This window comes from Sturnira hondurensis, unplaced genomic scaffold (genome assembly GCF_014824575.4).
Source record: "Sturnira hondurensis isolate 20B ecotype Veracruz unplaced genomic scaffold, ASM1482457v3 Scaffold0005198, whole genome shotgun sequence".
In the NCBI taxonomy this organism is placed as follows: Eukaryota; Metazoa; Chordata; class Mammalia; order Chiroptera; family Phyllostomidae; genus Sturnira; species Sturnira hondurensis.
Genome location: NW_028077829.1, coordinates 204,147 through 214,897, shown reverse-complemented (window position 1 = coordinate 214,897; position 10,751 = coordinate 204,147).

The window sequence follows — 10,751 nt, the reverse complement described above, 5'->3', positions numbered from 1 at the left end:
GTCAGCCTGTTCTCTATTTCAGTGTCTTTGGTTATTTTGCTTGCTTGTTTGTTTTGTTGTTTAGCTTCCTGTTAAAGGTGAGATCATATGGTATTTGTCCTTCAACACCTGGCTTATTTCACTCAGCTTTTAAAAGTAGTAAGTTTCCTGTAATGGATGTTTAAGAAGGTGCTGGATGGTTTTTGGTAAAGACTGAGGTTAAGGGGATCCCTTCACCGGTCTATACAGAAAGAAACGCCAGAGAAAGCAGTAGAAATAAGTTGCAAAGTTAGAAATGTGTCTTTGGACCCGAAAGCAAATAATTCTGTTTTAGAAAATATACTTTTTTCAGTTTATGGGCCATCTCTTAAAAATCGCCATGTGCTTATTTAACCTGCTGATCCCTGGGTTTCATCCTATATTTAATATGTCAGAATTTCTAGGAGGATGGCCAAAGATTCTGAGTTTTTGTAACCTGTTTCTCAGGTGATGATTATAAAGGCTAAAACTTGAAAAACACTGCTTTATAAGAAAGTGAACAGGGCATTTCAGGTATGACTCAATTTTACAAGTGCCAAAGTCTATTGTAAAGTGCAATTGTGGGGACCGCAGGGGTTTTGTGCTTAAGCCATTAAGTAATGACTTTTTCCATGACCTTCAGTAAATCATCTCTTGTAATTTTTGTTCTGCACTAAATTTGTCCTTGACCATGCATTTCAGTATACCCCCGAATCCTCCCACATCAACTAGCATTACATCGGTTCAGAATGTTTAAAATTTTTATTATTTTCAAACATTTTTAAAGTTTATTTCTAAGATTCTGGGTCCATATTATAGTAGACATAATAGCTACTATTTGTCTAATAAGCAGGTTTTACCATCATTCTATGTCTGGCTGTTTTGGGGAATTTGCTCTTTGTGTCTATGTGGTACTTGTAGGGCTTTTAATCACATGTATCCCCAACTCCAGCCACAGAGGAGGTCATCACCCAATTTGGAAAAGCGATAGTATTGCTACCTCTGGCTACTGTTCACTAACAAGTATGGATTCCAAAATGGGACAGTTAGAGCCTATATCATCACTTTTCTTCTAGAGAAAGCTAAACATATAATTTCTTTCAGCTGAGGACACTAACCTTTGAAAGAAAGAGTCTGAGGATATTCATGACCTTATTGACATTCAAGCTTCTCCTTGAATGGTGAGGAATGCTTGCCCTCACTTCAAGTCTATGGAAAGGAGTTTCAAGAGAATAACTTGGATATCTGAATTTGTGTACCTCATAGTCTCTGGCCTAATTCTGATTTGCACCAGAGAAATCTAAAGGGCATGGGACAGTTAGCTACCCATTGGTGAGCCAAAATAAAGACATCTTTATAGGGCTGCTTATGCTTCCCGAGTTTCTGGTGAGGCTGCATAAGAGTTTCTTGTAGACGCAAAGGGTTATGTCCATATTATCTTTGCTTCTAACTGAGAGGGACATCTATAATAGTAGCAGACCTTCAAAGAGAGAAATTGTAGATATTAGAAGATGCCCAGGGGCTGAAAACAATTACAGAGGAGATCAAAGAAAGAGTAATCTGCCATTGTTCTTGTTCCCATCCACCTGCTCTTAAACATTGTGTCTCTACCCTTCTATATCTACTCCTTGCCCTTGAGTTTCTAGTCAAATTTCCCAATGGAGAGCTACAGCAGAAGATCCGAGGGAAGGAGAAGATTGGGTAAGAACATTTGTTTCCTGGCTCTTTCCCTCAAAGGCTGCTGAACCTGTCATATCCCTTTCTGTTTCACTTATATTGGCATTCTTTTGATGACTGTCTCCTTCTGGGTACTGGTCACTCCTCCCTCTCTTCATCCATTCAGGCCTAGAGGTGGTAACTGTCACTGTCACAAACCCCAATCAAAAAACCTTCCCAATTGAAAAATGAGTATGCAACTCCAAGTTGAACAATTAATAAGGAGTACTACCTCAATGTTCTTCGTAGATTGAGATATGCAATACAATGAAAATGACCACAGCTATGGGCAACCGGAGATTTGCAGCTTCATCACAACAATGTGCCTGCTTGTGTATCATGTCTCATCCATACTCTTCTTGGTGAAACATCAAATCACCCAGGTGACTCAGCCACCCCTAAAGCCCAGATTTCATGCCCTGCAACTTATGGCTTATCCCAAAACTAAAATAACCTTTGAAGGGAAGAGATTTCAGACCATCAATGAGATTCAGAAAAATATGATGGGGCTGCTGATGGCAATGGGAGACCATGTGAGGTCCCAAGGTGCCTACTTTGAAGGTGTCACCTCAATAATACTGAGGTGTCATTGTTATATGTACAATGTTTCTTGTATCTTGTATCTTCTTCAATAAATGTCTATGTTTTTCATACTATTTGGCTCAAAACCTCCTGGAGAGCCCTCATATATTTCAGCCATATTCCGCAGAGGGCATAAATAAGTTGGCTATCCAGTTTTACTTATGGCAAAGTCTTTATGAGCTGCTAAAAAATCTTAGAATTAAGATTTTTCTTAAAAAAATCAGACACTTTAGTATAACACAGGAATGCACTGCCTGAGATCTTTGCCTTGTGAATATAATTAATATAGTTGGTTAATCAGATGTAACTGAAGTGAAGCAAAATAATGCTATGCACATGTGTGGGTGCTTCTTTAAGGGTCTTTAACCTAATTTTTCTTTGTATTTTTCTTCTTTGACATTTGAGCGTATTTGCTGCATAGGTCTTCCATGGTTTTGAATTCTTTTATTTTCTCTGTATCCTAAGCTATGGCAACTATTGATTGGCTATCTTTTTTGTTGTTGTTGCTGCTGCTCATCTGTTACTGATTTTACATAGAATATACACTTGAGGTTATTGATATTTTAATTATCCATTTTTTGAATTATGGGACTCTTTTATATAACAGGAGACTTAAACAACCAGAGCAGTTCTCAAGATGTGCTATAATCCTGATAGTCAGTCAATCAACAAACATGCTTATGCTTGTAATTGCAAACAAAAGTTGTTCTTAACCTTAGTTTCCAATCACCGTGGAATAGATTGTGGCAGAAGAAGAGTATTAGATTTCTTACTCTGGTGCTTTATCTTGGCATGATTCATATGTTACTTTAAATTTCCTAGGGTCTGCAGCTATTGGAAGTCAGAATCATAGACTACACATTCTTTTTTAAAAAATAGTTTTTAAAAAATTATTGTTCAAATACAGTTTTCTGCCTTTTACTCCCTTCCAAGTACCCCGCCAGTGCTCCCCACCTCCCTCCCATTTCTATCCCCCTTAGATTTTGTCCATATGTCCTTTATACTTGTTCCTGTGAATCCTTCCCCTTTTCCCCTGAAATTCCCTACCCTCTCCCTTCTGGTCCCTGTCTGCCTGTTCTCTATTTCAGAGTCTTTGGTTATATTTTGCTTGCTAGTTTGTTTTGTTGTTTAGCTTCCTGTTAAAGGTGAGATCATATGGTATTTGTCTTTACCTCCTGGCTTATTTCACTCAACATAATGCTTTTCAGTTCCATCCATGATGTTGCAAAAGGTAGGAGCTCCTTCTTTCTTTCTGCTGTATAGTATTCCATTGTGTAAATGTACCATAGTTTTTTGATCCATTCATTTACAGATGGGTACTTAGGTTGCTTCCAACACTTGGCTATTGTAAATTGTGCTGCTATGAACATTGGGGTGCATAGGTTCTTTTGGATTGGTGTTTTAGGGTTCTTAGTATATACTCCTAACAGTGGAGTTGCTGGGTCAAAAGGCATATTCATTTTTAGTTTTCTTAGAATATTCCATACTGTTTTCCATAGTGGTTGTACCAGTCTGCAATCCCACCAACAGTGAACTGGAGTCCCCTTTTCCCCACAACCTCTCCAACATTTGTTGTTTGTTGCTTTGTTTATGATAGCCATTCTGACTGGTGTAAAGTGGTATCTCATTGTGCTTTTAATTTGCATCTCTCTGATAGCTAGCGATATCGAGCATCTTTTCATGGATCTCTGGATCCTCTGTATGTCCTCCTTGGAGAAGTCTCTGTTCAAGTCCTCTGCCCATTTTTTAATTGGGTTGGTTGTCTTCTTAGAGTGTAGTCATGTAAGTTCTTTGTATATTTTGGAGATTAAACCTTTGTCTGAGGTATCATTGGCAAATACATTTTCCCATACAGTTTGTTCTCTTTTATTTTAATGCTGTTTTCTTTAGCTGTGCAGAAGCTTTTTATTTTGATGAGATCCCATTTGTTTATTCTTTCCTTTATATCCCTTGCTCTAGGGGACATATCAGTAAAAATGTTGCTGTGTGAAATATCTGAGATTTTCCTGCCAATGTTCTCCTCTAGGACTTTAATGGTGTCACAGCTTATATTTAAGTCTTTTATCCACCTTGAATTTATTTTGGTGTATGATGTAAGTTGGTGCTTGAGTTTCATTTTTTTGCACGTAGCTGTCCAGTTCTCCCAACACCATTTGTTGAAGAGGCTATCTTTATCCCATTTTATGTTACTGTCCCCTTTGTCAAGTATTAATTGACTACAGAGAGTTGAGTTTATTTCTGGGTTCTCTATTCTGTTCCATTGGTCTATGTGCCTGTTTTTATGCCAGTACCAGGCTGTTTTGATGACAGTGGCCTTGTAATACAGTTTGATGTCAGGTATTGTGATCCCTCCTACTTTGTTCTTCTTTCTCAAAATTGCAGCTGCTATTCAGAGTCATTTGTGGTTCCACACAAATTTTTGAAGTGTTTGTTCTATGTCTGTGAAATATGCCATTGGTATTTTAATAGGTATTGCATGGAATCTGTAAACTGCTTTGGGTACTATGGACATTTTGATGATGTTAATTCTTCCAATCCATGAACATAGTATATGTTTCCATTTGTTTGTGTCTTCCTTGATTTCTTTCTTCAGTATTGTATAGTTTTCTGCATGCAGGTCTTTTGCCTCCTTGGTTAGGTTTATTCCCAGATATTTTTTTCTGCTATATCAAATGGGATTTTTTTTCTTGATTTCTGCTTCTGCTGATTCATTGTTAGTATACAAAAATGCCTTTGATTTCTGGATATTGACTTTGTATCCGGCTGCTTTGCCAAATTTATTTATTAGGTCGAGCAGTTTTTTGGTAGAGTCTATAGGATTTTTCATGTACACTATCATGTCATCTGCAAACAATGGCACTTTTGTGTCCTCCTTTCCAATTTGGATGTCTTTTATTTCCTTTTCTTGTCTGGTTGCTGTGGCTAAAACTTCCAATACTATATTGAATAGAAGTGGTGAAAGTGGACAACATTGTCTTGTTCCTGATCTTTGTGGAAAAGCTTTTAGTTTTTGCCCATTGAGTATGATGTTGGCCGTAGGTCTCTGATATATGGCCTTTATTATATTGAGGAATGCTCCCTCTAATCCCACTTTGCTGAGTGTTTTTATCATAAATGGGTGCTGTACCTTATTAAAAGCTTTTTCTGCATCTATTATTATTATCATGTGGTTTTTGTCTTTGCTTTTGTTTATGTGATGTACTACATTTACTGATTTGCGAATATTGAACCATCCTTGCATCCCTGGGATGAATTCCACTTGGTCATGGTGTATGGTCTTTTTGATGTATTGTTGGATGTGATTTGCCAATATTTTGTTGAGGATTTTAGTATCTATATTCATCAGCAATATTGGCCTGAAGTTTTTTTTCTTTGTTGTGTCATAGACTACACTTTTGTAAATAGATGTACATAGAACAGAAAGACATCATGCTATAACATAGACCCCAGCTAAAGCTCTGTGAAACCCAGGTAAAGGAGTTGAAATTAGGGGATTTTACATATATTCTTCTAAAATTTCACACATTGTTCTAAATTGAAAAAAAAAAGACCAAGCAGATGGCCAAGTTCTTATTGTTGGTTGTGTCCTGATGGAGCTATGCAAGAACCAATCAACAATGGGTCTCAAATAACATTTTTCACAGACTTCTTTGGACTACATATTACAATTTTCATAACAGAACGTTGGCTTTATGAAGGACAAAGGTTATGTAGTGTAACATATAGTTAAAACAAATGAGCTTTCAAATTCCATCCAAGATGGTCACATAGGTAGATACACTTTGCATCCTCACACAAACAAAAGAAGGACAACCGCAAATTTAAGGCCAAAAGCAACATGAACTGCAAGAACATCTAACTGTATGGAAGTCTGACAACCAAGGTGTTAAAGAAGAAACATTCAGCCAGATTGGGAGGAGGGGTGGAGACAGGTAGCCAGGGCAGAGAGAATGCGAGAAAAGGCAGTGGCTGGAAGAACAGGTGGGCAAGGAGGCAGGTGGCACTCCCACATTTGTGTGTGGAATAAACTGGGAAGACCATCTGGGGAGCAAGACAGACCACACAACCCAGGGTTCCAATGCAGCAAAAGAAACTCTCAAAACCCCTGCCTGTAAACCCTCTGGGGATTTTGGCAATGGAAGGAACTCCCAGCCTCACAGGACAGTTCATTGGAGAGGTTCACAGGGTTCTAGAATGTACAAAAGCCCACACACCTGGGAATCAGCAACAGAATAACACAATTTGTTTGTGGGTAGCAGGAGGAAATGACTGAAAGCTGGTTGACAGCCAAGCAAGCAGCATTGTTCCCTCTCTGGCACCTCCCCCACAGACAGACAGTGTCACATCATAGTGATGTGGGTGGCCTCACCCTGGGGAATACCTAAGGCTCTGCCCATTACAATGTAACAGCTGCACAGAAACAAAGAAATATGGCCCCAATGAAAGAATAGAACAAAACTCCAGAAAAAGAACTAAGTAATGAATACATAGCTAACCTATCAGATGAAGAATTCAAAACACTGGTAATCAGGATGCTCACAGAAATGGTTGAGTGTGGTCCAAAAATAAAGGAGAAAATGAAGGCTATGCAAAGTGAAATAAAGAAAAATACACCAGGAACCAAGAGTGAAGGGAAGAAACCCAGGTCTCGAATCAATAATTTGGAGCAGAAGGAAGAAATAATCATTTGACCAGAACAGAATGAAGGAACAAGAATTTTTTTTTTCAAATGAGGGGAAACTTTGGAACATCTGGGGCAACTTTAAATGTTCCAACATCTGAATCATAGGGCTGCCAGAAGGAGGAGAAGAAGAGCAAGAAATTGAAAACTTATTTGAAAAAATAATGAGGAAAAACATACAAAATCTGGCAAAGGAAATAGATTTCTAGGAAGTTCAGGAAGCTCAGAGAGTCCCAAAGAAGTTGGACCCAAGGAAGCACACACCAAGGCACATTATAAGTACATTACCCAAGATTAAAGAGAAGGAGAGAATCCTAAAAGCAGCAAGAGAAAAGGAGAGAGTTACCTACAAAAGATTTCCCATAAAGTTACCTACAAAGGATTTCCCACTATCAGGTGATTTCTCTAAAGAAACCTTACAGGGAAGAAGGGGCTGGAAAGAAGTATGTAAAGTCATGAAAGGCAAGGTCCTACCTCCGAGAAGACTCTATCCAGCAAAGCTATCATTTAGAATGGAAGAGCAGATAAAGTGCTTCCCAGATAAGGTCAAGTTAAAGGAGTTCATGATTACCAGGCCTTTATTATATGAAATGTTAAAGGGACTTATCTAAGGAAAAGAAGAAGATCAAAACTAGGAACGGTAAAATGATGATAAATTCACAGTTATTAATAACTGAACATAAAAAAAAACAAAAAATTAAGCAAACAACTAGAACAGGAATAGAATTACAGAAATAGAGATCACACGGAGGGTTATCAGTGGGGAGGGGGATGGAGGAGAACAGGGGGAAAGGTATAGTGAATAAGCAGCATAATTTGTAGTTACAAAATAGTCAGGGGGAGATTAAGAATAGTATAGGAAATGGAGAAGCCAAAGAACTTATATGTATGACCCATGGACATAAACTAACATGGGGGGGGTGGGGTGGAGGGAAGTAAAGGGGAGAAAAAAGGGAAAATTGTAATAGCATAATCAATAAAATATTGTTGAAAACAACAAAAAATTAGCTTTCATAAGCAAATTTGGTATTTGTTAAGTTTTTGAATCCTATAGTGGTATTTTAGAGTAGAGGGCTTGTGTATAAACAGGAAGTCTAAATTCTGCCATGTAGAAGTTCCAGGTTGTTAACTTGCCCTTGAGGATTGAGAATGCTTTTCTCTCAAAATATGGTCCTTATCAGCATATAGAAACTTGTAGAAAAGCTCTCAGTATTGGGGTCTAGATTGGTTCTATGATGTGCTGAATCACACCCCCTCCTATGCCACAGAAACTTGGCCAATGGGTATTAGAGACCAGGAGGAAAGTTAAGGCATATTGCTTCAGACTCTCAAAGACATGATAGGTCATAGGTCCTCACTGAAAGGCCCTAACTTATCAGTATACAGGGAGTCAAAATCTGCAAATTAAGACCATGAGAAGAACAAAACTCTTCACATCATTATGATTTATAACCAACAGAAAGTATGACATTTATTGGCATAATCACATTCAAATTAGAGTTTGATTTCAATCAATTATACTGGAGAAATTATATTAACTATAAGGAGAAATTGCTCCTTGATATGAGCTGGTCATCATTGCAGGGATAGGTAAATTATTAGAGGGCCACATGCTGTTCCTCCAGTATGTGATTTAAGTCTAATTGACATTCTTTGCAGCGCAGCCTCAGACAGAACAGTCATTCAGTTTGAACTCTTTCATCACTAGAAATTTTAAGAAAGAAACATTTGGAGACGTAGGGCAAGCTAATATAAAAATCCAGGATGTTGCTAGCCATTGACATTCTAAATGGCCACTAGTGGTTCTTTTTCATGCAGTAAGTTCATCTTGCTCAAAACTCCAAAGTGCAAAAGTTAAACTCCAAAGTACAAGTTGGGTTGTAGACATTTTTATTTATTTTATTTTCCCTTTTGCCTGAATTTATTGGGGTGACATTGGTTCACAAAATCACATAGGTTTTAGGTGCACAATTCTATAACACATCACCAGTACACTGTATTGTGTGTTCACCACTCTAAGCAAAGTTTCCTTTGATCACTGTTTATCTCCCTTTTACCCTCCTCTACCTCTCTCCCTCCCCCCTGGCGATTACACATTTTTGTCCATGTACATAATTATTTCTTCTTTTTTGCTCAAACCTTCTACCTTCCTCACTCAGTACTACCTCCCCACTAGCTGTCAGCCTTCTCTCTATGTGTCTGTCACTATTTTGCTTATTAGTTCATTTCATTCATTAGATCCCACATATGAGTAAAATTATATGGTATTTGACATTCTCTGACTTGTTTATTTCACTTAGCATAATTCTTTCCAGGTCCATCTATGCTATTGCAAAGGGTCAGATTTCCTTCCTTTTATGGCTGTGTAGTATTCCATTGTGTAAGTGTACCACTGCGTTTTTATTCACTAATGTACTGATGGACACTTGAGCTGTTTTCAAATTTTAGCTATTGCAAATAATGCTACAATGAACATAGGGGTGCATATATTCTTTCGAATTAGTGTTTTGAAATTCTTTGGATATACTCCCAGAAGTGAAATCACTGGGTAAAAAGGCTGTTCTATTTTTAATTTTCTGAGGTAAATCCATATTGTTTTCTACAGTGGCTGCAACAATATGCATTCCCACCAACAATGCATGAGGGTTCCCTTTTCTGCACATCCTTGCCAGCACTCATTGTTTGTTAATTTATAGCCATTCTAACATGTGTGAGGTGATATTTCATTGTGGTTTTAATTTGCATTTCTGTGATGATTAGTGATGTTCAGCATCTTTTCATATACCTATTGACCATCTGTATGTCCTTTTTGAAAAAGTATGTATTCAGGTCCTGTGCCCATTTTGTAATTGAAATGATTTTGGGGGGAGGGTATTAAGTTGTATAGTTTATTGATAAATTTTGGGTATTAACCCCTTATTAGAGATATCAGCAGATATATTCTCCAATTCAGTGGGCTATCTTTTCATTTTGTTGATTGTTTCCTTTGCTGTGAAACAGTTTTTCAGTTTGATGTAGTCCCATTAAATTTTTTTTGTTTCCTTTGTGCATGGAGGTATATCAGTAAAAAATATTGCCTTAAGAAATGTCTGAGATGTTACTGTATGTGTTTTCTTCTAGGATTTTTATGGTTTCAATTCTAACATTTAAGTCTTTTATCTATTTTGAGTTTATTTTTATATATGGTGCAAGAAGGTGATCTAGCTTCCCTTTTTTTGACTGTAAGTGTCCAATATTCCCCAAACCATTTTACTGAATAGATGATCTTTATACCATTGTATGTTTTTGCTTTCTTTGTCAAATATTAATTTACTATAAAGGCATGGGTTTATTTCTGGTTCATTCATGGGTTTATTTCTGATCTGTATGTCTGTTTCATTGATCTGTATGCCTGTTTTTATGCTATTTCCATGCTGTTTTAATTACTATAGCTTTAAAGTATAGTTTAATATCAGTTTGTGTGATTCTGCCAACTTTTCTTTCTCGAGATTTCTGTTCTATTTGGGGTCTTTTGGGTTTCATGTAAATTTTTGGAGTATTTTTCCTAGTTCTGTGAAATATGCCATTGGTATCTTGATACAAATATCATTGAATCTATAAATTGCTTTAGGTAGTGTGGACATTTTAATGATGATAATTCTTCTTATCCATGAACAAGATATATGCTTCTGCTTATTTGTATCTTCTTCAATTTCTTTCTTAAGTGTCTTATAGTTTTCCAATTACAGGGTTTTTATATCCTTGGTTAAATTTATTATTAGGTATTTTATTCTTT